Source organism: Haliotis asinina, unplaced genomic scaffold, assembly GCF_037392515.1.
Source record: "Haliotis asinina isolate JCU_RB_2024 unplaced genomic scaffold, JCU_Hal_asi_v2 scaffold_52, whole genome shotgun sequence".
NCBI lineage: Eukaryota > Metazoa > Mollusca > Gastropoda > Lepetellida > Haliotidae > Haliotis > Haliotis asinina.
Genome location: NW_027133922.1, coordinates 43,297 through 68,386, shown reverse-complemented (window position 1 = coordinate 68,386; position 25,090 = coordinate 43,297). Strand labels below are relative to the sequence as shown.

The window sequence follows — 25,090 nt, the reverse complement described above, 5'->3', positions numbered from 1 at the left end:
CAAGGGGAGAGCGCGAACGCAGTCCCCCACACTTATAAATTGCGCACCCGAGTCGTCCACATTTGGGACGATCGCAGGGGTCAACCAAACCGAGGTGCAATGGAAAGGTCTCGCCCCGGGCCCACAGCCTTGCGGATCACTGTAAAGCCTGTGCCAGGTAAGTATGCTTGGGACAGGTTCCAGTTTTCACTTACATCACCCTGGCGTTGCCCTATTCAGGTGTCACATCATCAACGCTTCACATATATTTCATGGCAGGTTAATTGTTCGTACAGTTTATTGTACAGAACAGTCCATTAGTACCTTCACTTTGTGAAAAAATTACTGATAGATAAAAACACACACAGACGGATTTATTTCCATTTAGACTGCATGCACGTGCATCTCTGATCCGGGACGCAGGGGAGACAACTTGACAGTCCAAACACAACAACTGGCTGACAAAGCGATCCCATCTGAAATACATCAAACTCAGACTTGCTTTAAACATATACTTTTGCCACAGCAAACAGATTAACACATGCGCATTAAAAACACATAGTTTGCACATACACACACGGGAAAACAATCATCTTCAAGTGATTTGGAAGTGGGGGAAGTGTCAACTGAAAATATCTATTTTTGGGGTTGATTTTCAAGGGGAGAGCGCGAACGCAGTCCCCCACACTTATAAATTGCGCACCCGAGTCGTCCACATTTGGGACGATCGCAGGGGTCAACCAAACCGAGGTGCAATGGAAAGGTCTCGCCCCGGGCCCACAGCCTTGCGGATCACTGTAAAGCCTGTGCCAGGTAAGTATGCTTGGGACAGGTTCCAGTTTTCACTTACATCACCCTGGCGTTGCCCTATTCAGGTGTCACATCATCAACGCTTCACATATATTTCATGGCAGGTTAATTGTTCGTACAGTTTATTGTACAGAACAGTCCATTAGTACCTTCACTTTGTGAAAAAATTACTGATAGATAAAAACACACACAGACGGATTTATTTCCATTTAGACTGCATGCACGTGCATCTCTGATCCGGGACGCAGGGGAGACAACTTGACAGTCCAAACACAACAACTGGCTGACAAAGCGATCCCATCTGAAATACATCAAACTCAGACTTGCTTTAAACATATACTTTTGCCACAGCAAACAGATTAACACATGCGCATTAAAAACACATAGTTTGCACATACACACACGGGAAAACAATCATCTTCAAGTGATTTGGAAGTGGGGGAAGTGTCAACTGAAAATATCTATTTTTGGGGTTGATTTTCAAGGGGAGAGCGCGAACGCAGTCCCCCACACTTATAAATTGCGCACCCGAGTCGTCCACATTTGGGACGATCGCAGGGGTCAACCAAACCGAGGTGCAATGGAAAGGTCTCGCCCCGGGCCCACAGCCTTGCGGATCACTGTAAAGCCTGTGCCAGGTAAGTATGCTTGGGACAGGTTCCAGTTTTCACTTACATCACCCTGGCGTTGCCCTATTCAGGTGTCACATCATCAACGCTTCACATATATTTCATGGCAGGTTAATTGTTCGTACAGTTTATTGTACAGAACAGTCCATTAGTACCTTCACTTTGTGAAAAAATTACTGATAGATAAAAACACACACAGACGGATTTATTTCCATTTAGACTGCATGCACGTGCATCTCTGATCCGGGACGCAGGGGAGACAACTTGACAGTCCAAACACAACAACTGGCTGACAAAGCGATCCCATCTGAAATACATCAAACTCAGACTTGCTTTAAACATATACTTTTGCCACAGCAAACAGATTAACACATGCGCATTAAAAACACATAGTTTGCACATACACACACGGGAAAACAATCATCTTCAAGTGATTTGGAAGTGGGGGAAGTGTCAACTGAAAATATCTATTTTTGGGGTTGATTTTCAAGGGGAGAGCGCGAACGCAGTCCCCCACACTTATAAATTGCGCACCCGAGTCGTCCACATTTGGGACGATCGCAGGGGTCAACCAAACCGAGGTGCAATGGAAAGGTCTCGCCCCGGGCCCACAGCCTTGCGGATCACTGTAAAGCCTGTGCCAGGTAAGTATGCTTGGGACAGGTTCCAGTTTTCACTTACATCACCCTGGCGTTGCCCTATTCAGGTGTCACATCATCAACGCTTCACATATATTTCATGGCAGGTTAATTGTTCGTACAGTTTATTGTACAGAACAGTCCATTAGTACCTTCACTTTGTGAAAAAATTACTGATAGATAAAAACACACACAGACGGATTTATTTCCATTTAGACTGCATGCACGTGCATCTCTGATCCGGGACGCAGGGGAGACAACTTGACAGTCCAAACACAACAACTGGCTGACAAAGCGATCCCATCTGAAATACATCAAACTCAGACTTGCTTTAAACATATACTTTTGCCACAGCAAACAGATTAACACATGCGCATTAAAAACACATAGTTTGCACATACACACACGGGAAAACAATCATCTTCAAGTGATTTGGAAGTGGGGGAAGTGTCAACTGAAAATATCTATTTTTGGGGTTGATTTTCAAGGGGAGAGCGCGAACGCAGTCCCCCACACTTATAAATTGCGCACCCGAGTCGTCCACATTTGGGACGATCGCAGGGGTCAACCAAACCGAGGTGCAATGGAAAGGTCTCGCCCCGGGCCCACAGCCTTGCGGATCACTGTAAAGCCTGTGCCAGGTAAGTATGCTTGGGACAGGTTCCAGTTTTCACTTACATCACCCTGGCGTTGCCCTATTCAGGTGTCACATCATCAACGCTTCACATATATTTCATGGCAGGTTAATTGTTCGTACAGTTTATTGTACAGAACAGTCCATTAGTACCTTCACTTTGTGAAAAAATTACTGATAGATAAAAACACACACAGACGGATTTATTTCCATTTAGACTGCATGCACGTGCATCTCTGATCCGGGACGCAGGGGAGACAACTTGACAGTCCAAACACAACAACTGGCTGACAAAGCGATCCCATCTGAAATACATCAAACTCAGACTTGCTTTAAACATATACTTTTGCCACAGCAAACAGATTAACACATGCGCATTAAAAACACATAGTTTGCACATACACACACGGGAAAACAATCATCTTCAAGTGATTTGGAAGTGGGGGAAGTGTCAACTGAAAATATCTATTTTTGGGGTTGATTTTCAAGGGGAGAGCGCGAACGCAGTCCCCCACACTTATAAATTGCGCACCCGAGTCGTCCACATTTGGGACGATCGCAGGGGTCAACCAAACCGAGGTGCAATGGAAAGGTCTCGCCCCGGGCCCACAGCCTTGCGGATCACTGTAAAGCCTGTGCCAGGTAAGTATGCTTGGGACAGGTTCCAGTTTTCACTTACATCACCCTGGCGTTGCCCTATTCAGGTGTCACATCATCAACGCTTCACATATATTTCATGGCAGGTTAATTGTTCGTACAGTTTATTGTACAGAACAGTCCATTAGTACCTTCACTTTGTGAAAAAATTACTGATAGATAAAAACACACACAGACGGATTTATTTCCATTTAGACTGCATGCACGTGCATCTCTGATCCGGGACGCAGGGGAGACAACTTGACAGTCCAAACACAACAACTGGCTGACAAAGCGATCCCATCTGAAATACATCAAACTCAGACTTGCTTTAAACATATACTTTTGCCACAGCAAACAGATTAACACATGCGCATTAAAAACACATAGTTTGCACATACACACACGGGAAAACAATCATCTTCAAGTGATTTGGAAGTGGGGGAAGTGTCAACTGAAAATATCTATTTTTGGGGTTGATTTTCAAGGGGAGAGCGCGAACGCAGTCCCCCACACTTATAAATTGCGCACCCGAGTCGTCCACATTTGGGACGATCGCAGGGGTCAACCAAACCGAGGTGCAATGGAAAGGTCTCGCCCCGGGCCCACAGCCTTGCGGATCACTGTAAAGCCTGTGCCAGGTAAGTATGCTTGGGACAGGTTCCAGTTTTCACTTACATCACCCTGGCGTTGCCCTATTCAGGTGTCACATCATCAACGCTTCACATATATTTCATGGCAGGTTAATTGTTCGTACAGTTTATTGTACAGAACAGTCCATTAGTACCTTCACTTTGTGAAAAAATTACTGATAGATAAAAACACACACAGACGGATTTATTTCCATTTAGACTGCATGCACGTGCATCTCTGATCCGGGACGCAGGGGAGACAACTTGACAGTCCAAACACAACAACTGGCTGACAAAGCGATCCCATCTGAAATACATCAAACTCAGACTTGCTTTAAACATATACTTTTGCCACAGCAAACAGATTAACACATGCGCATTAAAAACACATAGTTTGCACATACACACACGGGAAAACAATCATCTTCAAGTGATTTGGAAGTGGGGGAAGTGTCAACTGAAAATATCTATTTTTGGGGTTGATTTTCAAGGGGAGAGCGCGAACGCAGTCCCCCACACTTATAAATTGCGCACCCGAGTCGTCCACATTTGGGACGATCGCAGGGGTCAACCAAACCGAGGTGCAATGGAAAGGTCTCGCCCCGGGCCCACAGCCTTGCGGATCACTGTAAAGCCTGTGCCAGGTAAGTATGCTTGGGACAGGTTCCAGTTTTCACTTACATCACCCTGGCGTTGCCCTATTCAGGTGTCACATCATCAACGCTTCACATATATTTCATGGCAGGTTAATTGTTCGTACAGTTTATTGTACAGAACAGTCCATTAGTACCTTCACTTTGTGAAAAAATTACTGATAGATAAAAACACACACAGACGGATTTATTTCCATTTAGACTGCATGCGCGTGCATCTCTGATCCGGGACGCAGGGGAGACAACTTGACAGTCCAAACACAACAACTGGCTGACAAAGCGATCCCATCTGAAATACATCAAACTCAGACTTGCTTTAAACATATACTTTTGCCACAGCAAACAGATTAACACATGCGCATTAAAAACACATAGTTTGCACATACACACACGGGAAAACAATCATCTTCAAGTGATTTGGAAGTGGGGGAAGTGTCAACTGAAAATATCTATTTTTGGGGTTGATTTTCAAGGGGAGAGCGCGAACGCAGTCCCCCACACTTATAAATTGCGCACCCGAGTCGTCCACATTTGGGACGATCGCAGGGGTCAACCAAACCGAGGTGCAATGGAAAGGTCTCGCCCCGGGCCCACAGCCTTGCGGATCACTGTAAAGCCTGTGCCAGGTAAGTATGCTTGGGACAGGTTCCAGTTTTCACTTACATCACCCTGGCGTTGCCCTATTCAGGTGTCACATCATCAACGCTTCACATATATTTCATGGCAGGTTAATTGTTCGTACAGTTTATTGTACAGAACAGTCCATTAGTACCTTCACTTTGTGAAAAAATTACTGATAGATAAAAACACACACAGACGGATTTATTTCCATTTAGACTGCATGCACGTGCATCTCTGATCCGGGACGCAGGGGAGACAACTTGACAGTCCAAACACAACAACTGGCTGACAAAGCGATCCCATCTGAAATACATCAAACTCAGACTTGCTTTAAACATATACTTTTGCCACAGCAAACAGATTAACACATGCGCATTAAAAACACATAGTTTGCACATACACACACGGGAAAACAATCATCTTCAAGTGATTTGGAAGTGGGGGAAGTGTCAACTGAAAATATCTATTTTTGGGGTTGATTTTCAAGGGGAGAGCGCGAACGCAGTCCCCCACACTTATAAATTGCGCACCCGAGTCGTCCACATTTGGGACGATCGCAGGGCTCAACCAAACCGAGGTGCAATGGAAAGGTCTCGCCCCGGGCCCACAGCCTTGCGGATCACTGTAAAGCCTGTGCCAGGTAAGTATGCTTGGGACAGGTTCCAGTTTTCACTTACATCACCCTGGCGTTGCCCTATTCAGGTGTCACATCATCAACGCTTCACATATATTTCATGGCAGGTTAATTGTTCGTACAGTTTATTGTACAGAACAGTCCATTAGTACCTTCACTTTGTGAAAAAATTACTGATAGATAAAAACACACACAGACGGATTTATTTCCATTTAGACTGCATGCGCGTGCATCTCTGATCCGGGACGCAGGGGAGACAACTTGACAGTCCAAACACAACAACTGGCTGACAAAGCGATCCCATCTGAAATACATCAAACTCAGACTTGCTTTAAACATATACTTTTGCCACAGCAAACAGATTAACACATGCGCATTAAAAACACATAGTTTGCACATACACACACGGGAAAACAATCATCTTCAAGTGATTTGGAAGTGGGGGAAGTGTCAACTGAAAATATCTATTTTTGGGGTTGATTTTCAAGGGGAGAGCGCGAACGCAGTCCCCCACACTTATAAATTGCGCACCCGAGTCGTCCACATTTGGGACGATCGCAGGGGTCAACCAAACCGAGGTGCAATGGAAAGGTCTCGCCCCGGGCCCACAGCCTTGCGGATCACTGTAAAGCCTGTGCCAGGTAAGTATGCTTGGGACAGGTTCCAGTTTTCACTTACATCACCCTGGCGTTGCCCTATTCAGGTGTCACATCATCAACGCTTCACATATATTTCATGGCAGGTTAATTGTTCGTACAGTTTATTGTACAGAACAGTCCATTAGTACCTTCACTTTGTGAAAAAATTACTGATAGATAAAAACACACACAGACGGATTTATTTCCATTTAGACTGCATGCACGTGCATCTCTGATCCGGGACGCAGGGGAGACAACTTGACAGTCCAAACACAACAACTGGCTGACAAAGCGATCCCATCTGAAATACATCAAACTCAGACTTGCTTTAAACATATACTTTTGCCACAGCAAACAGATTAACACATGCGCATTAAAAACACATAGTTTGCACATACACACACGGGAAAACAATCATCTTCAAGTGATTTGGAAGTGGGGGAAGTGTCAACTGAAAATATCTATTTTTGGGGTTGATTTTCAAGGGGAGAGCGCGAACGCAGTCCCCCACACTTATAAATTGCGCACCCGAGTCGTCCACATTTGGGACGATCGCAGGGGTCAACCAAACCGAGGTGCAATGGAAAGGTCTCGCCCCGGGCCCACAGCCTTGCGGATCACTGTAAAGCCTGTGCCAGGTAAGTATGCTTGGGACAGGTTCCAGTTTTCACTTACATCACCCTGGCGTTGCCCTATTCAGGTGTCACATCATCAACGCTTCACATATATTTCATGGCAGGTTAATTGTTCGTACAGTTTATTGTACAGAACAGTCCATTAGTACCTTCACTTTGTGAAAAAATTACTGATAGATAAAAACACACACAGACGGATTTATTTCCATTTAGACTGCATGCACGTGCATCTCTGATCCGGGACGCAGGGGAGACAACTTGACAGTCCAAACACAACAACTGGCTGACAAAGCGATCCCATCTGAAATACATCAAACTCAGACTTGCTTTAAACATATACTTTTGCCACAGCAAACAGATTAACACATGCGCATTAAAAACACATAGTTTGCACATACACACACGGGAAAACAATCATCTTCAAGTGATTTGGAAGTGGGGGAAGTGTCAACTGAAAATATCTATTTTTGGGGTTGATTTTCAAGGGGAGAGCGCGAACGCAGTCCCCCACACTTATAAATTGCGCACCCGAGTCGTCCACATTTGGGACGATCGCAGGGGTCAACCAAACCGAGGTGCAATGGAAAGGTCTCGCCCCGGGCCCACAGCCTTGCGGATCACTGTAAAGCCTGTGCCAGGTAAGTATGCTTGGGACAGGTTCCAGTTTTCACTTACATCACCCTGGCGTTGCCCTATTCAGGTGTCACATCATCAACGCTTCACATATATTTCATGGCAGGTTAATTGTTCGTACAGTTTATTGTACAGAACAGTCCATTAGTACCTTCACTTTGTGAAAAAATTACTGATAGATAAAAACACACACAGACGGATTTATTTCCATTTAGACTGCATGCACGTGCATCTCTGATCCGGGACGCAGGGGAGACAACTTGACAGTCCAAACACAACAACTGGCTGACAAAGCGATCCCATCTGAAATACATCAAACTCAGACTTGCTTTAAACATATACTTTTGCCACAGCAAACAGATTAACACATGCGCATTAAAAACACATAGTTTGCACATACACACACGGGAAAACAATCATCTTCAAGTGATTTGGAAGTGGGGGAAGTGTCAACTGAAAATATCTATTTTTGGGGTTGATTTTCAAGGGGAGAGCGCGAACGCAGTCCCCCACACTTATAAATTGCGCACCCGAGTCGTCCACATTTGGGACGATCGCAGGGGTCAACCAAACCGAGGTGCAATGGAAAGGTCTCGCCCCGGGCCCACAGCCTTGCGGATCACTGTAAAGCCTGTGCCAGGTAAGTATGCTTGGGACAGGTTCCAGTTTTCACTTACATCACCCTGGCGTTGCCCTATTCAGGTGTCACATCATCAACGCTTCACATATATTTCATGGCAGGTTAATTGTTCGTACAGTTTATTGTACAGAACAGTCCATTAGTACCTTCACTTTGTGAAAAAATTACTGATAGATAAAAACACACACAGACGGATTTATTTCCATTTAGACTGCATGCACGTGCATCTCTGATCCGGGACGCAGGGGAGACAACTTGACAGTCCAAACACAACAACTGGCTGACAAAGCGATCCCATCTGAAATACATCAAACTCAGACTTGCTTTAAACATATACTTTTGCCACAGCAAACAGATTAACACATGCGCATTAAAAACACATAGTTTGCACATACACACACGGGAAAACAATCATCTTCAAGTGATTTGGAAGTGGGGGAAGTGTCAACTGAAAATATCTATTTTTGGGGTTGATTTTCAAGGGGAGAGCGCGAACGCAGTCCCCCACACTTATAAATTGCGCACCCGAGTCGTCCACATTTGGGACGATCGCAGGGGTCAACCAAACCGAGGTGCAATGGAAAGGTCTCGCCCCGGGCCCACAGCCTTGCGGATCACTGTAAAGCCTGTGCCAGGTAAGTATGCTTGGGACAGGTTCCAGTTTTCACTTACATCACCCTGGCGTTGCCCTATTCAGGTGTCACATCATCAACGCTTCACATATATTTCATGGCAGGTTAATTGTTCGTACAGTTTATTGTACAGAACAGTCCATTAGTACCTTCACTTTGTGAAAAAATTACTGATAGATAAAAACACACACAGACGGATTTATTTCCATTTAGACTGCATGCACGTGCATCTCTGATCCGGGACGCAGGGGAGACAACTTGACAGTCCAAACACAACAACTGGCTGACAAAGCGATCCCATCTGAAATACATCAAACTCAGACTTGCTTTAAACATATACTTTTGCCACAGCAAACAGATTAACACATGCGCATTAAAAACACATAGTTTGCACATACACACACGGGAAAACAATCATCTTCAAGTGATTTGGAAGTGGGGGAAGTGTCAACTGAAAATATCTATTTTTGGGGTTGATTTTCAAGGGGAGAGCGCGAACGCAGTCCCCCACACTTATAAATTGCGCACCCGAGTCGTCCACATTTGGGACGATCGCAGGGGTCAACCAAACCGAGGTGCAATGGAAAGGTCTCGCCCCGGGCCCACAGCCTTGCGGATCACTGTAAAGCCTGTGCCAGGTAAGTATGCTTGGGACAGGTTCCAGTTTTCACTTACATCACCCTGGCGTTGCCCTATTCAGGTGTCACATCATCAACGCTTCACATATATTTCATGGCAGGTTAATTGTTCGTACAGTTTATTGTACAGAACAGTCCATTAGTACCTTCACTTTGTGAAAAAATTACTGATAGATAAAAACACACACAGACGGATTTATTTCCATTTAGACTGCATGCACGTGCATCTCTGATCCGGGACGCAGGGGAGACAACTTGACAGTCCAAACACAACAACTGGCTGACAAAGCGATCCCATCTGAAATACATCAAACTCAGACTTGCTTTAAACATATACTTTTGCCACAGCAAACAGATTAACACATGCGCATTAAAAACACATAGTTTGCACATACACACACGGGAAAACAATCATCTTCAAGTGATTTGGAAGTGGGGGAAGTGTCAACTGAAAATATCTATTTTTGGGGTTGATTTTCAAGGGGAGAGCGCGAACGCAGTCCCCCACACTTATAAATTGCGCACCCGAGTCGTCCACATTTGGGACGATCGCAGGGGTCAACCAAACCGAGGTGCAATGGAAAGGTCTCGCCCCGGGCCCACAGCCTTGCGGATCACTGTAAAGCCTGTGCCAGGTAAGTATGCTTGGGACAGGTTCCAGTTTTCACTTACATCACCCTGGCGTTGCCCTATTCAGGTGTCACATCATCAACGCTTCACATATATTTCATGGCAGGTTAATTGTTCGTACAGTTTATTGTACAGAACAGTCCATTAGTACCTTCACTTTGTGAAAAAATTACTGATAGATAAAAACACACACAGACGGATTTATTTCCATTTAGACTGCATGCACGTGCATCTCTGATCCGGGACGCAGGGGAGACAACTTGACAGTCCAAACACAACAACTGGCTGACAAAGCGATCCCATCTGAAATACATCAAACTCAGACTTGCTTTAAACATATACTTTTGCCACAGCAAACAGATTAACACATGCGCATTAAAAACACATAGTTTGCACATACACACACGGGAAAACAATCATCTTCAAGTGATTTGGAAGTGGGGGAAGTGTCAACTGAAAATATCTATTTTTGGGGTTGATTTTCAAGGGGAGAGCGCGAACGCAGTCCCCCACACTTATAAATTGCGCACCCGAGTCGTCCACATTTGGGACGATCGCAGGGGTCAACCAAACCGAGGTGCAATGGAAAGGTCTCGCCCCGGGCCCACAGCCTTGCGGATCACTGTAAAGCCTGTGCCAGGTAAGTATGCTTGGGACAGGTTCCAGTTTTCACTTACATCACCCTGGCGTTGCCCTATTCAGGTGTCACATCATCAACGCTTCACATATATTTCATGGCAGGTTAATTGTTCGTACAGTTTATTGTACAGAACAGTCCATTAGTACCTTCACTTTGTGAAAAAATTACTGATAGATAAAAACACACACAGACGGATTTATTTCCATTTAGACTGCATGCACGTGCATCTCTGATCCGGGACGCAGGGGAGACAACTTGACAGTCCAAACACAACAACTGGCTGACAAAGCGATCCCATCTGAAATACATCAAACTCAGACTTGCTTTAAACATATACTTTTGCCACAGCAAACAGATTAACACATGCGCATTAAAAACACATAGTTTGCACATACACACACGGGAAAACAATCATCTTCAAGTGATTTGGAAGTGGGGGAAGTGTCAACTGAAAATATCTATTTTTGGGGTTGATTTTCAAGGGGAGAGCGCGAACGCAGTCCCCCACACTTATAAATTGCGCACCCGAGTCGTCCACATTTGGGACGATCGCAGGGGTCAACCAAACCGAGGTGCAATGGAAAGGTCTCGCCCCGGGCCCACAGCCTTGCGGATCACTGTAAAGCCTGTGCCAGGTAAGTATGCTTGGGACAGGTTCCAGTTTTCACTTACATCACCCTGGCGTTGCCCTATTCAGGTGTCACATCATCAACGCTTCACATATATTTCATGGCAGGTTAATTGTTCGTACAGTTTATTGTACAGAACAGTCCATTAGTACCTTCACTTTGTGAAAAAATTACTGATAGATAAAAACACACACAGACGGATTTATTTCCATTTAGACTGCATGCACGTGCATCTCTGATCCGGGACGCAGGGGAGACAACTTGACAGTCCAAACACAACAACTGGCTGACAAAGCGATCCCATCTGAAATACATCAAACTCAGACTTGCTTTAAACATATACTTTTGCCACAGCAAACAGATTAACACATGCGCATTAAAAACACATAGTTTGCACATACACACACGGGAAAACAATCATCTTCAAGTGATTTGGAAGTGGGGAAAGTGTCAACTGAAAATATCTATTTTTGGGGTTGATTTTCAAGGGGAGAGCGCGAACGCAGTCCCCCACACTTATAAATTGCGCACCCGAGTCGTCCACATTTGGGACGATCGCAGGGGTCAACCAAACCGAGGTGCAATGGAAAGGTCTCGCCCCGGGCCCACAGCCTTGCGGATCACTGTAAAGCCTGTGCCAGGTAAGTATGCTTGGGACAGGTTCCAGTTTTCACTTACATCACCCTGGCGTTGCCCTATTCAGGTGTCACATCATCAACGCTTCACATATATTTCATGGCAGGTTAATTGTTCGTACAGTTTATTGTACAGAACAGTCCATTAGTACCTTCACTTTGTGAAAAAATTACTGATAGATAAAAACACACACAGACGGATTTATTTCCATTTAGACTGCATGCACGTGCATCTCTGATCCGGGACGCAGGGGAGACAACTTGACAGTCCAAACACAACAACTGGCTGACAAAGCGATCCCATCTGAAATACATCAAACTCAGACTTGCTTTAAACATATACTTTTGCCACAGCAAACAGATTAACACATGCGCATTAAAAACACATAGTTTGCACATACACACACGGGAAAACAATCATCTTCAAGTGATTTGGAAGTGGGGGAAGTGTCAACTGAAAATATCTATTTTTGGGGTTGATTTTCAAGGGGAGAGCGCGAACGCAGTCCCCCACACTTATAAATTGCGCACCCGAGTCGTCCACATTTGGGACGATCGCAGGGGTCAACCAAACCGAGGTGCAATGGAAAGGTCTCGCCCCGGGCCCACAGCCTTGCGGATCACTGTAAAGCCTGTGCCAGGTAAGTATGCTTGGGACAGGTTCCAGTTTTCACTTACATCACCCTGGCGTTGCCCTATTCAGGTGTCACATCATCAACGCTTCACATATATTTCATGGCAGGTTAATTGTTCGTACAGTTTATTGTACAGAACAGTCCATTAGTACCTTCACTTTGTGAAAAAATTACTGATAGATAAAAACACACACAGACGGATTTATTTCCATTTAGACTGCATGCACGTGCATCTCTGATCCGGGACGCAGGGGAGACAACTTGACAGTCCAAACACAACAACTGGCTGACAAAGCGATCCCATCTGAAATACATCAAACTCAGACTTGCTTTAAACATATACTTTTGCCACAGCAAACAGATTAACACATGCGCATTAAAAACACATAGTTTGCACATACACACACGGGAAAACAATCATCTTCAAGTGATTTGGAAGTGGGGGAAGTGTCAACTGAAAATATCTATTTTTGGGGTTGATTTTCAAGGGGAGAGCGCGAACGCAGTCCCCCACACTTATAAATTGCGCACCCGAGTCGTCCACATTTGGGACGATCGCAGGGGTCAACCAAACCGAGGTGCAATGGAAAGGTCTCGCCCCGGGCCCACAGCCTTGCGGATCACTGTAAAGCCTGTGCCAGGTAAGTATGCTTGGGACAGGTTCCAGTTTTCACTTACATCACCCTGGCGTTGCCCTATTCAGGTGTCACATCATCAACGCTTCACATATATTTCATGGCAGGTTAATTGTTCGTACAGTTTATTGTACAGAACAGTCCATTAGTACCTTCACTTTGTGAAAAAATTACTGATAGATAAAAACACACACAGACGGATTTATTTCCATTTAGACTGCATGCACGTGCATCTCTGATCCGGGACGCAGGGGAGACAACTTGACAGTCCAAACACAACAACTGGCTGACAAAGCGATCCCATCTGAAATACATCAAACTCAGACTTGCTTTAAACATATACTTTTGCCACAGCAAACAGATTAACACATGCGCATTAAAAACACATAGTTTGCACATACACACACGGGAAAACAATCATCTTCAAGTGATTTGGAAGTGGGGGAAGTGTCAACTGAAAATATCTATTTTTGGGGTTGATTTTCAAGGGGAGAGCGCGAACGCAGTCCCCCACACTTATAAATTGCGCACCCGAGTCGTCCACATTTGGGACGATCGCAGGGGTCAACCAAACCGAGGTGCAATGGAAAGGTCTCGCCCCGGGCCCACAGCCTTGCGGATCACTGTAAAGCCTGTGCCAGGTAAGTATGCTTGGGACAGGTTCCAGTTTTCACTTACATCACCCTGGCGTTGCCCTATTCAGGTGTCACATCATCAACGCTTCACATATATTTCATGGCAGGTTAATTGTTCGTACAGTTTATTGTACAGAACAGTCCATTAGTACCTTCACTTTGTGAAAAAATTACTGATAGATAAAAACACACACAGACGGATTTATTTCCATTTAGACTGCATGCACGTGCATCTCTGATCCGGGACGCAGGGGAGACAACTTGACAGTCCAAACACAACAACTGGCTGACAAAGCGATCCCATCTGAAATACATCAAACTCAGACTTGCTTTAAACATATACTTTTGCCACAGCAAACAGATTAACACATGCGCATTAAAAACACATAGTTTGCACATACACACACGGGAAAACAATCATCTTCAAGTGATTTGGAAGTGGGGGAAGTGTCAACTGAAAATATCTATTTTTGGGGTTGATTTTCAAGGGGAGAGCGCGAACGCAGTCCCCCACACTTATAAATTGCGCACCCGAGTCGTCCACATTTGGGACGATCGCAGGGGTCAACCAAACCGAGGTGCAATGGAAAGGTCTCGCCCCGGGCCCACAGCCTTGCGGATCACTGTAAAGCCTGTGCCAGGTAAGTATGCTTGGGACAGGTTCCAGTTTTCACTTACATCACCCTGGCGTTGCCCTATTCAGGTGTCACATCATCAACGCTTCACATATATTTCATGGCAGGTTAATTGTTCGTACAGTTTATTGTACAGAACAGTCCATTAGTACCTTCACTTTGTGAAAAAATTACTGATAGATAAAAACACACACAGACGGATTTATTTCCATTTAGACTGCATGCACGTGCATCTCTGATCCGGGACGCAGGGGAGACAACTTGACAGTCCAAACACAACAACTGGCTGACAAAGCGATCCCATCTGAAATACATCAAACTCAGACTTGCTTTAAACATATACTTTTGCCACAGCAAACAGATTAACACATGCGCATTAAAAACACATAGTTTGCACATACACACACGGGAAAACAATCATCTTCAAGTGATTTGGAAGTGGGGGAAGTGTCAACTGAAAATATCTATTTTTGGGGTTGATTTTCAAGGGGAGAGCGCGAACGCAGTCCCCCACACTTATAAATTGCGCACCCGAGTCGTCCACATTTGGGACGATCGCAGGGGTCAACCAAACCGAGGTGCAATGGAAAGGTCTCGCCCCGGGCCCACAGCCTTGCGGATCACTGTAAAGCCTGTGCCAGGTAAGTATGCTTGGGACAGGTTCCAGTTTTCACTTACATCACCCTGGCGTTGCCCTATTCAGGTGTCACATCATCAACGCTTCACATATATTTCATGGCAGGTTAATTGTTCGTACAGTTTATTGTACAGAACAGTCCATTAGTACCTTCACTTTGTGAAAAAATTACTGATAGATAAAAACACACACAGACGGATTTATTTCCATTTAGACTGCATGCACGTGCATCTCTGATCCGGGACACAGGGGAGACAACTTGACAGTCCAAACACAACAACTGGCTGACAAAGCGATCCCATCTGAAATACATCAAACTCAGACTTGCTTTAAACATATACTTTTGCCACAGCAAACAGATTAACACATGCGCATTAAAAACACATAGTTTGCACATACACACACGGGAAAACAATCATCTTCAAGTGATTTGGAAGTGGGGGAAGTGTCAACTGAAAATATCTATTTTTGGGGTTGATTTTCAAGGGGAGAGCGCGAACGCAGTCCCCCACACTTATAAATTGCGCACCCGAGTCGTCCACATTTGGGACGATCGCAGGGGTCAACCAAACCGAGGTGCAATGGAAAGGTCTCGCCCCGGGCCCACAGCCTTGCGGATCACTGTAAAGCCTGTGCCAGGTAAGTATGCTTGGGACAGGTTCCAGTTTTCACTTACATCACCCTGGCGTTGCCCTATTCAGGTGTCACATCATCAACGCTTCACATATATTTCATGGCAGGTTAATTGTTCGTACAGTTTATTGTACAGAACAGTCCATTAGTACCTTCACTTTGTGAAAAAATTACTGATAGATAAAAACACACACAGACGGATTTATTTCCATTTAGACTGCATGCACGTGCATCTCTGATCCGGGACGCAGGGGAGACAACTTGACAGTCCAAACACAACAACTGGCTGACAAAGCGATCCCATCTGAAATACATCAAACTCAGACTTGCTTTAAACATATACTTTTGCCACAGCAAACAGATTAACACATGCGCATTAAAAACACATAGTTTGCACATACACACACGGGAAAACAATCATCTTCAAGTGATTTGGAAGTGGGGGAAGTGTCAACTGAAAATACCTATTTTTGGGGTTGATTTTCAAGGGGAGAGCGCGAACGCAGTCCCCCACACTTATAAATTGCGCACCCGAGTCGTCCACATTTGGGACGATCGCAGGGGTCAACCAAACCGAGGTGCAATGGAAAGGTCTCGCCCCGGGCCCACAGCCTTGCGGATCACTGTAAAGCCTGTGCCAGGTAAGTATGCTTGGGACAGGTTCCAGTTTTCACTTACATCACCCTGGCGTTGCCCTATTCAGGTGTCACATCATCAACGCTTCACATATATTTCATGGCAGGTTAATTGTTCGTACAGTTTATTGTACAGAACAGTCCATTAGTACCTTCACTTTGTGAAAAAATTACTGATAGATAAAAACACACACAGACGGATTTATTTCCATTTAGACTGCATGCACGTGCATCTCTGATCCGGGACGCAGGGGAGACAACTTGACAGTCCAAACACAACAACTGGCTGACAAAGCGATCCCATCTGAAATACATCAAACTCAGACTTGCTTTAAACATATACTTTTGCCACAGCAAACAGATTAACACATGCGCATTAAAAACACATAGTTTGCACATACACACACGGGAAAACAATCATCTTCAAGTGATTTGGAAGTGGGGGAAGTGTCAACTGAAAATACCTATTTTTGGGGTTGATTTTCAAGGGGAGAGCGCGAACGCAGTCCCCCACACTTATAAATTGCGCACCCGAGTCGTCCACATTTGGGACGATCGCAGGGGTCAACCAAACCGAGGTGCAATGGAAAGGTCTCGCCCCGGGCCCACAGCCTTGCGGATCACTGTAAAGCCTGTGCCAGGTAAGTATGCTTGGGACAGGTTCCAGTTTTCACTTACATCACCCTGGCGTTGCCCTATTCAGGTGTCACATCATCAACGCTTCACATATATTTCATGGCAGGTTAATTGTTCGTACAGTTTATTGTACAGAACAGTCCATTAGTACCTTCACTTTGTGAAAAAATTACTGATAGATAAAAACACACACAGACGGATTTATTTCCATTTAGACTGCATGCACGTGCATCTCTGATCCGGGACGCAGGGGAGACAACTTGACAGTCCAAACACAACAACTGGCTGACAAAGCGATCCCATCTGAAATACATCAAACTCAGACTTGCTTTAAACATATACTTTTGCCACAGCAAACAGATTAACACATGCGCATTAAAAACACATAGTTTGCACATACACACACGGGAAAACAATCATCTTCAAGTGATTTGGAAGTGGGGGAAGTGTCAACTGAAAATATCTATTTTTGGGGTTGATTTTCAAGGGGAGAGCGCGAACGCAGTCCCCCACACTTATAAATTGCGCACCCGAGTCGTCCACATTTGGGACGATCGCAGGGGTCAACCAAACCGAGGTGCAATGGAAAGGTCTCGCCCCGGGCCCACAGCCTTGCGGATCACTGTAAAGCCTGTGCCAGGTAAGTATGCTTGGGACAGGTTCCAGTTTTCACTTACATCACCCTGGCGTTGCCCTATTCAGGTGTCACATCATCAACGCTTCACATATATTTCATGGCAGGTTAATTGTTCGTACAGTTTATTGTACAGAACAGTCCATTAGTACCTTCACTTTGTGAAAAAATTACTGATAGATAAAAACACACACAGACGGATTTATTTCCATTTAGACTGCATGCACGTGCATCTCTGATCCGGGACGCAGGGGAGACAACTTGACAGTCCAAACACAACAACTGGCTGACAAAGCGATCCCATCTGAAATACATCAAACTCAGACTTGCTTTAAACATATACTTTTGCCACAGCAAACAGATTAACACATGCGCATTAAAAACACATAGTTTGCACATACACACACGGGAAAACAATCATCTTCAAGTGATTTGGAAGTGGGGGAAGTGTCAACTGAAAATATCTATTTTTGGGGTTGATTTTCAAGGGGAGAGCGCGAACGCAGTCCCCCACACTTATAAATTGCGCACCCGAGTCGTCCACATTTGGGACGATCGCAGGGGTCAACCAAACCGAGGTGCAATGGAAAGGTCTCGCCCCGGGCCCACAGCCTTGCGGATCACTGTAAAGCCTGTGCCAGGTAAGTATGCTTGGGACAGGTTCCAGTTTTCACTTACATCACCCTGGCGTTGCCCTATTCAGGTGTCACATCATCAACGCTTCACATATATTTCATGGCAGGTTAATTGTTCGTACAGTTTATTGTACAGAACAGTCCATTAGTACCTTCACTTTGTGAAAAAATTACTGATAGATAAAAACACACACAGACGGATTTATTTCCATTTAGACTGCATGCACGTGCATCTCTGATCCGGGACGCAGGGGAGACAACTTGACAGTCCAAACACAACAACTGGCTGACAAAGCGATCCCATCTGAAATACATCAAACTCAGACTTGCTTTAAACATATACTTTTGCCACAGCAAACAGATTAACACATGCGCATTAAAAACACATAGTTTGCACATACACACACGGGAAAACAATCATCTTCAAGTGATTTGGAAGTGGGGGAAGTGTCAACTGAAAATATCTATTTTTGGGGTTGATTTTCAAGGGGAGAGCGCGAACGCAGTCCCCCACACTTATAAATTGCGCACCCGAGTCGTCCACATTTGGGACGATCGCAGGGGTCAACCAAACCGAGGTGCAATGGAAAGGTCTCGCCCCGGGCCCACAGCCTTGCGGATCACTGTAAAGCCTGTGCCAGGTAAGTATGCTTGGGACAGGTTCCAGTTTTCACTTACATCACCCTGGCGTTGCCCTATTCAGGTGTCACATCATCAACGCTTCACATATATTTCATGGCAGGTTAATTGTTCGTACAGTTTATTGTACAGAACAGTCCATTAGTACCTTCACTTTGTGAAAAAATTACTGATAGATAAAAACACACACAGACGGATTTATTTCCATTTAGACTGCATGCACGTGCATCTCTGATCCGGGACGCAGGGGAGACAACTTGACAGTCCAAACACAACAACTGGCTGACAAAGCGATCCCATCTGAAATACATCAAACTCAGACTTGCTTTAAACATATACTTTTGCCACAGCAAACAGATTAACACATGCGCATTAAAAACACATAGTTTGCACATACACACACGGGAAAACAATCATCTTCAAGTGATTTGGAAGTGGGGGAAGTGTCAACTGAAAATATCTATTTTTGGGGTTGATTTTCAAGGGGAGAGCGCGAACGCAGTCCCCCACACTTATAAATTGCGCACCCGAGTCGTCCACATTTGGGACGATCGCAGGGGTCAACCAAACCGAGGTGCAATGGAAAGGTCTCGCCCCGGGCCCACAGCCTTGCGGATCACTGTAAAGCCTGTGCCAGGTAAGTATGCTTGGGACAGGTTCCAGTTTTCACTTACATCACCCTGGCGTTGCCCTATTCAGGTGTCACATCATCAACGCTTCACATATATTTCATGGCAGGTTAATTGTTCGTACAGTTTATTGTACAGAACAGTCCATTAGTACCTTCACTTTGTGAAAAAATTACTGATAGATAAAAACACACACAGACGGATTTATTTCCATTTAGACTGCATGCACGTGCATCTCTGATCCGGGACGCAGGGGAGACAACTTGACAGTCCAAACACAACAACTGGCTGACAAAGCGATCCCATCTGAAATACATCAAACTCAGACTTGCTTTAAACATATACTTTTGCCACAGCAAACAGATTAACACATGCGCATTAAAAACACATAGTTTGCACATACACACACGGGAAAACAATCATCTTCAAGTGATTTGGAAGTGGGGGAAGTGTCAACTGAAAATATCTATTTTTGGGGTTGATTTTCAAGGGGAGAGCGCGAACGCAGTCCCCCACACTTATAAATTGCGCACCCGAGTCGTCCACATTTGGGACGATCGCAGGGGTCAACCAAACCGAGGTGCAATGGAAAGGTCTCGCCCCGGGCCCACAGCCTTGCGGATCACTGTAAAGCCTGTGCCAGGTAAGTATGCTTGGGACAGGTTCCAGTTTTCACTTACATCACCCTGGCGTTGCCCTATTCAGGTGTCACATCATCAACGCTTCACATATATTTCATGGCAGGTTAATTGTTCGTACAGTTTATTGTACAGAACAGTCCATTAGTACCTTCACTTTGTGAAAAAATTACTGATAGATAAAAACACACACAGACGGATTTATTTCCATTTAGACTGCATGCACGTGCATCTCTGATCCGGGACGCAGGGGAGACAACTTGACAGTCCAAACACAACAACTGGCTGACAAAGCGATCCCATCTGAAATACATCAAACTCAGACTTGCTTTAAACATATACTTTTGCCACAGCAAACAGATTAACACATGCGCATTAAAAACACATAGTTTGCACATACACACACGGGAAAACAATCATCTTCAAGTGATTTGGAAGTGGGGGAAGTGTCAACTGAAAATATCTATTTTTGGGGTTGATTTTCAAGGGGAGAGCGCGAACGCAGTCCCCCACACTTATAAATTGCGCACCCGAGTCGTCCACATTTGGGACGATCGCAGGGGTCAACCAAACCGAGGTGCAATGGAAAGGTCTCGCCCCGGGCCCACAGCCTTGCGGATCACTGTAAAGCCTGTGCCAGGTAAGTATGCTTGGGACAGGTTCCAGTTTTCACTTACATCACCCTGGCGTTGCCCTATTCAGGTGTCACATCATCAACGCTTCACATATATTTCATGGCAGGTTAATTGTTCGTACAGTTTATTGTACAGAACAGTCCATTAGTACCTTCACTTTGTGAAAAAATTACTGATAGATAAAAACACACACAGACGGATTTATTTCCATTTAGACTGCATGCACGTGCATCTCTGATCCGGGACGCAGGGGAGACAACTTGACAGTCCAAACACAACAACTGGCTGACAAAGCGATCCCATCTGAAATACATCAAACTCAGACTTGCTTTAAACATATACTTTTGCCACAGCAAACAGATTAACACATGCGCATTAAAAACACATAGTTTGCACATACACACACGGGAAAACAATCATCTTCAAGTGATTTGGAAGTGGGGGAAGTGTCAACTGAAAATATCTATTTTTGGGGTTGATTTTCAAGGGGAGAGCGCGAACGCAGTCCCCCACACTTATAAATTGCGCACCCGAGTCGTCCACATTTGGGACGATCGCAGGGGTCAACCAAACCGAGGTGCAATGGAAAGGTCTCGCCCCGGGCCCACAGCCTTGCGGATCACTGTAAAGCCTGTGCCAGGTAAGTATGCTTGGGACAGGTTCCAGTTTTCACTTACATCACCCTGGCGTTGCCCTATTCAGGTGTCACATCATCAACGCTTCACATATATTTCATGGCAGGTTAATTGTTCGTACAGTTTATTGTACAGAACAGTCCATTAGTACCTTCACTTTGTGAAAAAATTACTGATAGATAAAAACACACACAGACGGATTTATTTCCATTTAGACTGCATGCACGTGCATCTCTGATCCGGGACGCAGGGGAGACAACTTGACAGTCCAAACACAACAACTGGCTGACAAAGCGATCCCATCTGAAATACATCAAACTCAGACTTGCTTTAAACATATACTTTTGCCACAGCAAACAGATTAACACATGCGCATTAAAAACACATAGTTTGCACATACACACACGGGAAAACAATCATCTTCAAGTGATTTGGAAGTGGGGGAAGTGTCAACTGAAAATATCTATTTTTGGGGTTGATTTTCAAGGGGAGAGCGCGAACGCAGTCCCCCACACTTATAAATTGCGCACCCGAGTCGTCCACATTTGGGACGATCGCAGGGGTCAACCAAACCGAGGTGCAATGGAAAGGTCTCGCCCCGGGCCCACAGCCTTGCGGATCACTGTAAAGCCTGTGCCAGGTAAGTATGCTTGGGACAGGTTCCAGTTTTCACTTACATCACCCTGGCGTTGCCCTATTCAGGTGTCACATCATCAACGCTTCACATATATTTCATGGCAGGTTAATTGTTCGTACAGTTTATTGTACAGAACAGTCCATTAGTACCTTCACTTTGTGAAAAAATTACTGATAGATAAAAACACACACAGACGGATTTATTTCCATTTAGACTGCATGCACGTGCATCTCTGATCCGGGACGCAGGGGAGACAACTTGACAGTCCAAACACAACAACTGGCTGACAAAGCGATCCCATCTGAAATACATCAAACTCAGACTTGCTTTAAACATATACTTTTGCCACAGCAAACAGATTAACACATGCGCATTAAAAACACATAGTTTGCACATACACACACGGGAAAACAATCATCTTCAAGTGATTTGGAAGTGGGGGAAGTGTCAACTGAAAATATCTATTTTTGGGGTTGATTTTCAAGGGGAGAGCGCGAACGCAGTCCCCCACACTTATAAATTGCGCACCCGAGTCGTCCACATTTGGGACGATCGCAGGGGTCAACCAAACCGAGGTGCAATGGAAAGGTCTCGCCCCGGGCCCACAGCCTTGCGGATCACTGTAAAGCCTGTGCCAGGTAAGTATGCTTGGGACAGGTTCCAGTTTTCACTTACATCACCCTGGCGTTGCCCTATTCAGGTGTCACATCATCAACGCTTCACATATATTTCATGGCAGGTTAATTGTTCGTACAGTTTATTGTACAGAACAGTCCATTAGTACCTTCACTTTGTGAAAAAATTACTGATAGATAAAAACACACACAGACGGATTTATTTCCATTTAGACTGCATGCACGTGCATCTCTGATCCGGGACGCAGGGGAGACAACTTGACAGTCCAAACACAACAACTGGCTGACAAAGCGATCCCATCTGAAATACATCAAACTCAGACTTGCTTTAAACATATACTTTTGCCACAGCAAACAGATTAACACATGCGCATTAAAAACACATAGTTTGCACATACACACACGGGAAAACAATCATCTTCAAGTGATTTGGAAGTGGGGGAAGTGTCAACTGAAAATATCTATTTTTGGGGTTGATTTTCAAGGGGAGAGCGCGAACGCAGTCCCCCACACTTATAAATTGCGCACCCGAGTCGTCCACATTTGGGACGATCGCAGGGGTCAACCAAACCGAGGTGCAATGGAAAGGTCTCGCCCCGGGCCCACAGCCTTGCGGATCACTGTAAAGCCTGTGCCAGGTAAGTATGCTTGGGACAGGTTCCAGTTTTCACTTACATCACCCTGGCGTTGCCCTATTCAGGTGTCACATCATCAACGCTTCACATATATTTCATGGCAGGTTAATTGTTCGTACAGTTTATTGTACAGAACAGTCCATTAGTACCTTCACTTTGTGAAAAAATTACTGATAGATAAAAACACACACAGACGGATTTATTTCCATTTAGACTGCATGCACGTGCATCTCTGATCCGGGACGCAGGGGAGACAACTTGACAGTCCAAACACAACAACTGGCTGACAAAGCGATCCCATCTGAAATACATCAAACTCAGACTTGCTTTAAACATATACTTTTGCCACAGCAAACAGATTAACACATGCGCATTAAAAACACATAGTTTGCACATACACACACGGGAAAACAATCATCTTCAAGTGATTTGGAAGTGGGGGAAGTGTCAACTGAAAATATCTATTTTTGGGGTTGATTTTCAAGGGGAGAGCGCGAACGCAGTCCCCCACACTTATAAATTGCGCACCCGAGTCGTCCACATTTGGGACGATCGCAGGGGTCAACCAAACCGAGGTGCAATGGAAAGGTCTCGCCCCGGGCCCACAGCCTTGCGGATCACTGTAAAGCCTGTGCCAGGTAAGTATGCTTGGGACAGGTTCCAGTTTTCACTTACATCACCCTGGCGTTGCCCTATTCAGGTGTCACATCATCAACGCTTCACATATATTTCATGGCAGGTTAATTGTTCGTACAGTTTATTGTACAGAACAGTCCATTAGTACCTTCACTTTGTGAAAAAATTACTGATAGATAAAAACACACACAGACGGATTTATTTCCATTTAGACTGCATGCACGTGCATCTCTGATCCGGGACGCAGGGGAGACAACTTGACAGTCCAAACACAACAACTGGCTGACAAAGCGATCCCATCTGAAATACATCAAACTCAGACTTGCTTTAAACATATACTTTTGCCACAGCAAACAGATTAACACATGCGCATTAAAAACACATAGTTTGCACATACACACACGGGAAAACAATCATCTTCAAGTGATTTGGAAGTGGGGGAAGTGTCAACTGAAAATATCTATTTTTGGGGTTGATTTTCAAGGGGAGAGCGCGAACGCAGTCCCCCACACTTATAAATTGCGCACCCGAGTCGTCCACATTTGGGACGATCGCAGGGGTCAACCAAACCGAGGTGCAATGGAAAGGTCTCGCCCCGGGCCCACAGCCTTGCGGATCACTGTAAAGCCTGTGCCAGGTAAGTATGCTTGGGACAGGTTCCAGTTTTCACTTACATCACCCTGGCGTTGCCCTATTCAGGTGTCACATCATCAACGCTTCACATATATTTCATGGCAGGTTAATTGTTCGTACAGTTTATTGTACAGAACAGTCCATTAGTACCTTCACTTTGTGAAAAAATTAC

The 25,090-nt window shown here is 45.0% G+C and overlaps 40 non-coding genes across 40 annotated transcripts; all 40 read right to left on the bottom strand.

Annotated features, from left to right (window-relative positions):
* Position 1: 1 nt before the first annotated feature.
* On the bottom strand, positions 2–165 carry LOC137270235 (U1 spliceosomal RNA). The gene has a single exon (XR_010955179.1). It is a non-coding gene; the product is annotated as a U1 spliceosomal RNA (small nuclear RNA).
* Positions 166–636: 471 nt separating this feature from the next.
* LOC137270234 (U1 spliceosomal RNA) lies at positions 637–800 on the bottom strand. The gene has a single exon (XR_010955178.1). It is a non-coding gene; the product is annotated as a U1 spliceosomal RNA (small nuclear RNA).
* Positions 801–1,271: 471 nt separating this feature from the next.
* Positions 1,272–1,435, bottom strand: LOC137270233 (U1 spliceosomal RNA). The gene has a single exon (XR_010955177.1). It is a non-coding gene; the product is annotated as a U1 spliceosomal RNA (small nuclear RNA).
* A 471-nt stretch (positions 1,436–1,906) lies between these two features.
* Positions 1,907–2,070, bottom strand: LOC137270231 (U1 spliceosomal RNA). Its single transcript, XR_010955175.1, has one exon. It is a non-coding gene; the product is annotated as a U1 spliceosomal RNA (small nuclear RNA).
* Positions 2,071–2,541: 471 nt separating this feature from the next.
* LOC137270230 (U1 spliceosomal RNA) lies at positions 2,542–2,705 on the bottom strand. Its single transcript, XR_010955174.1, has one exon. It is a non-coding gene; the product is annotated as a U1 spliceosomal RNA (small nuclear RNA).
* A 471-nt stretch (positions 2,706–3,176) lies between these two features.
* On the bottom strand, positions 3,177–3,340 carry LOC137270228 (U1 spliceosomal RNA). Its single transcript, XR_010955173.1, has one exon. It is a non-coding gene; the product is annotated as a U1 spliceosomal RNA (small nuclear RNA).
* A 471-nt stretch (positions 3,341–3,811) lies between these two features.
* LOC137270227 (U1 spliceosomal RNA) lies at positions 3,812–3,975 on the bottom strand. The gene has a single exon (XR_010955172.1). It is a non-coding gene; the product is annotated as a U1 spliceosomal RNA (small nuclear RNA).
* Positions 3,976–4,446: 471 nt separating this feature from the next.
* LOC137270226 (U1 spliceosomal RNA) lies at positions 4,447–4,610 on the bottom strand. The gene has a single exon (XR_010955171.1). It is a non-coding gene; the product is annotated as a U1 spliceosomal RNA (small nuclear RNA).
* Positions 4,611–5,081: 471 nt separating this feature from the next.
* Positions 5,082–5,245, bottom strand: LOC137270225 (U1 spliceosomal RNA). The gene has a single exon (XR_010955170.1). It is a non-coding gene; the product is annotated as a U1 spliceosomal RNA (small nuclear RNA).
* Positions 5,246–5,716: 471 nt separating this feature from the next.
* LOC137270279 (U1 spliceosomal RNA) lies at positions 5,717–5,880 on the bottom strand. Its single transcript, XR_010955218.1, has one exon. It is a non-coding gene; the product is annotated as a U1 spliceosomal RNA (small nuclear RNA).
* Positions 5,881–6,351: 471 nt separating this feature from the next.
* Positions 6,352–6,515, bottom strand: LOC137270224 (U1 spliceosomal RNA). The gene has a single exon (XR_010955169.1). It is a non-coding gene; the product is annotated as a U1 spliceosomal RNA (small nuclear RNA).
* A 471-nt stretch (positions 6,516–6,986) lies between these two features.
* On the bottom strand, positions 6,987–7,150 carry LOC137270223 (U1 spliceosomal RNA). The gene has a single exon (XR_010955168.1). It is a non-coding gene; the product is annotated as a U1 spliceosomal RNA (small nuclear RNA).
* Positions 7,151–7,621: 471 nt separating this feature from the next.
* On the bottom strand, positions 7,622–7,785 carry LOC137270222 (U1 spliceosomal RNA). Its single transcript, XR_010955167.1, has one exon. It is a non-coding gene; the product is annotated as a U1 spliceosomal RNA (small nuclear RNA).
* Positions 7,786–8,256: 471 nt separating this feature from the next.
* LOC137270221 (U1 spliceosomal RNA) lies at positions 8,257–8,420 on the bottom strand. Its single transcript, XR_010955166.1, has one exon. It is a non-coding gene; the product is annotated as a U1 spliceosomal RNA (small nuclear RNA).
* A 471-nt stretch (positions 8,421–8,891) lies between these two features.
* LOC137270219 (U1 spliceosomal RNA) lies at positions 8,892–9,055 on the bottom strand. The gene has a single exon (XR_010955164.1). It is a non-coding gene; the product is annotated as a U1 spliceosomal RNA (small nuclear RNA).
* Positions 9,056–9,526: 471 nt separating this feature from the next.
* On the bottom strand, positions 9,527–9,690 carry LOC137270217 (U1 spliceosomal RNA). Its single transcript, XR_010955163.1, has one exon. It is a non-coding gene; the product is annotated as a U1 spliceosomal RNA (small nuclear RNA).
* A 471-nt stretch (positions 9,691–10,161) lies between these two features.
* Positions 10,162–10,325, bottom strand: LOC137270216 (U1 spliceosomal RNA). Its single transcript, XR_010955162.1, has one exon. It is a non-coding gene; the product is annotated as a U1 spliceosomal RNA (small nuclear RNA).
* Positions 10,326–10,796: 471 nt separating this feature from the next.
* On the bottom strand, positions 10,797–10,960 carry LOC137270215 (U1 spliceosomal RNA). The gene has a single exon (XR_010955161.1). It is a non-coding gene; the product is annotated as a U1 spliceosomal RNA (small nuclear RNA).
* A 471-nt stretch (positions 10,961–11,431) lies between these two features.
* Positions 11,432–11,595, bottom strand: LOC137270214 (U1 spliceosomal RNA). Its single transcript, XR_010955160.1, has one exon. It is a non-coding gene; the product is annotated as a U1 spliceosomal RNA (small nuclear RNA).
* Positions 11,596–12,066: 471 nt separating this feature from the next.
* LOC137270213 (U1 spliceosomal RNA) lies at positions 12,067–12,230 on the bottom strand. Its single transcript, XR_010955159.1, has one exon. It is a non-coding gene; the product is annotated as a U1 spliceosomal RNA (small nuclear RNA).
* Positions 12,231–12,701: 471 nt separating this feature from the next.
* Positions 12,702–12,865, bottom strand: LOC137270212 (U1 spliceosomal RNA). The gene has a single exon (XR_010955158.1). It is a non-coding gene; the product is annotated as a U1 spliceosomal RNA (small nuclear RNA).
* Positions 12,866–13,336: 471 nt separating this feature from the next.
* Positions 13,337–13,500, bottom strand: LOC137270211 (U1 spliceosomal RNA). Its single transcript, XR_010955157.1, has one exon. It is a non-coding gene; the product is annotated as a U1 spliceosomal RNA (small nuclear RNA).
* Positions 13,501–13,971: 471 nt separating this feature from the next.
* LOC137270210 (U1 spliceosomal RNA) lies at positions 13,972–14,135 on the bottom strand. The gene has a single exon (XR_010955156.1). It is a non-coding gene; the product is annotated as a U1 spliceosomal RNA (small nuclear RNA).
* A 471-nt stretch (positions 14,136–14,606) lies between these two features.
* Positions 14,607–14,770, bottom strand: LOC137270209 (U1 spliceosomal RNA). The gene has a single exon (XR_010955155.1). It is a non-coding gene; the product is annotated as a U1 spliceosomal RNA (small nuclear RNA).
* Positions 14,771–15,241: 471 nt separating this feature from the next.
* LOC137270206 (U1 spliceosomal RNA) lies at positions 15,242–15,405 on the bottom strand. Its single transcript, XR_010955153.1, has one exon. It is a non-coding gene; the product is annotated as a U1 spliceosomal RNA (small nuclear RNA).
* Positions 15,406–15,876: 471 nt separating this feature from the next.
* On the bottom strand, positions 15,877–16,040 carry LOC137270205 (U1 spliceosomal RNA). The gene has a single exon (XR_010955152.1). It is a non-coding gene; the product is annotated as a U1 spliceosomal RNA (small nuclear RNA).
* Positions 16,041–16,511: 471 nt separating this feature from the next.
* LOC137270204 (U1 spliceosomal RNA) lies at positions 16,512–16,675 on the bottom strand. Its single transcript, XR_010955151.1, has one exon. It is a non-coding gene; the product is annotated as a U1 spliceosomal RNA (small nuclear RNA).
* A 471-nt stretch (positions 16,676–17,146) lies between these two features.
* LOC137270203 (U1 spliceosomal RNA) lies at positions 17,147–17,310 on the bottom strand. Its single transcript, XR_010955150.1, has one exon. It is a non-coding gene; the product is annotated as a U1 spliceosomal RNA (small nuclear RNA).
* Positions 17,311–17,781: 471 nt separating this feature from the next.
* Positions 17,782–17,945, bottom strand: LOC137270202 (U1 spliceosomal RNA). Its single transcript, XR_010955149.1, has one exon. It is a non-coding gene; the product is annotated as a U1 spliceosomal RNA (small nuclear RNA).
* A 471-nt stretch (positions 17,946–18,416) lies between these two features.
* LOC137270201 (U1 spliceosomal RNA) lies at positions 18,417–18,580 on the bottom strand. The gene has a single exon (XR_010955148.1). It is a non-coding gene; the product is annotated as a U1 spliceosomal RNA (small nuclear RNA).
* Positions 18,581–19,051: 471 nt separating this feature from the next.
* Positions 19,052–19,215, bottom strand: LOC137270200 (U1 spliceosomal RNA). The gene has a single exon (XR_010955147.1). It is a non-coding gene; the product is annotated as a U1 spliceosomal RNA (small nuclear RNA).
* Positions 19,216–19,686: 471 nt separating this feature from the next.
* On the bottom strand, positions 19,687–19,850 carry LOC137270199 (U1 spliceosomal RNA). Its single transcript, XR_010955146.1, has one exon. It is a non-coding gene; the product is annotated as a U1 spliceosomal RNA (small nuclear RNA).
* A 471-nt stretch (positions 19,851–20,321) lies between these two features.
* On the bottom strand, positions 20,322–20,485 carry LOC137270198 (U1 spliceosomal RNA). Its single transcript, XR_010955145.1, has one exon. It is a non-coding gene; the product is annotated as a U1 spliceosomal RNA (small nuclear RNA).
* Positions 20,486–20,956: 471 nt separating this feature from the next.
* On the bottom strand, positions 20,957–21,120 carry LOC137270197 (U1 spliceosomal RNA). Its single transcript, XR_010955144.1, has one exon. It is a non-coding gene; the product is annotated as a U1 spliceosomal RNA (small nuclear RNA).
* Positions 21,121–21,591: 471 nt separating this feature from the next.
* On the bottom strand, positions 21,592–21,755 carry LOC137270194 (U1 spliceosomal RNA). Its single transcript, XR_010955142.1, has one exon. It is a non-coding gene; the product is annotated as a U1 spliceosomal RNA (small nuclear RNA).
* Positions 21,756–22,226: 471 nt separating this feature from the next.
* LOC137270193 (U1 spliceosomal RNA) lies at positions 22,227–22,390 on the bottom strand. The gene has a single exon (XR_010955141.1). It is a non-coding gene; the product is annotated as a U1 spliceosomal RNA (small nuclear RNA).
* Positions 22,391–22,861: 471 nt separating this feature from the next.
* Positions 22,862–23,025, bottom strand: LOC137270192 (U1 spliceosomal RNA). Its single transcript, XR_010955140.1, has one exon. It is a non-coding gene; the product is annotated as a U1 spliceosomal RNA (small nuclear RNA).
* Positions 23,026–23,496: 471 nt separating this feature from the next.
* Positions 23,497–23,660, bottom strand: LOC137270191 (U1 spliceosomal RNA). The gene has a single exon (XR_010955139.1). It is a non-coding gene; the product is annotated as a U1 spliceosomal RNA (small nuclear RNA).
* Positions 23,661–24,131: 471 nt separating this feature from the next.
* LOC137270190 (U1 spliceosomal RNA) lies at positions 24,132–24,295 on the bottom strand. Its single transcript, XR_010955138.1, has one exon. It is a non-coding gene; the product is annotated as a U1 spliceosomal RNA (small nuclear RNA).
* Positions 24,296–24,766: 471 nt separating this feature from the next.
* LOC137270189 (U1 spliceosomal RNA) lies at positions 24,767–24,930 on the bottom strand. Its single transcript, XR_010955137.1, has one exon. It is a non-coding gene; the product is annotated as a U1 spliceosomal RNA (small nuclear RNA).
* Positions 24,931–25,090: the final 160 nt, after the last annotated feature.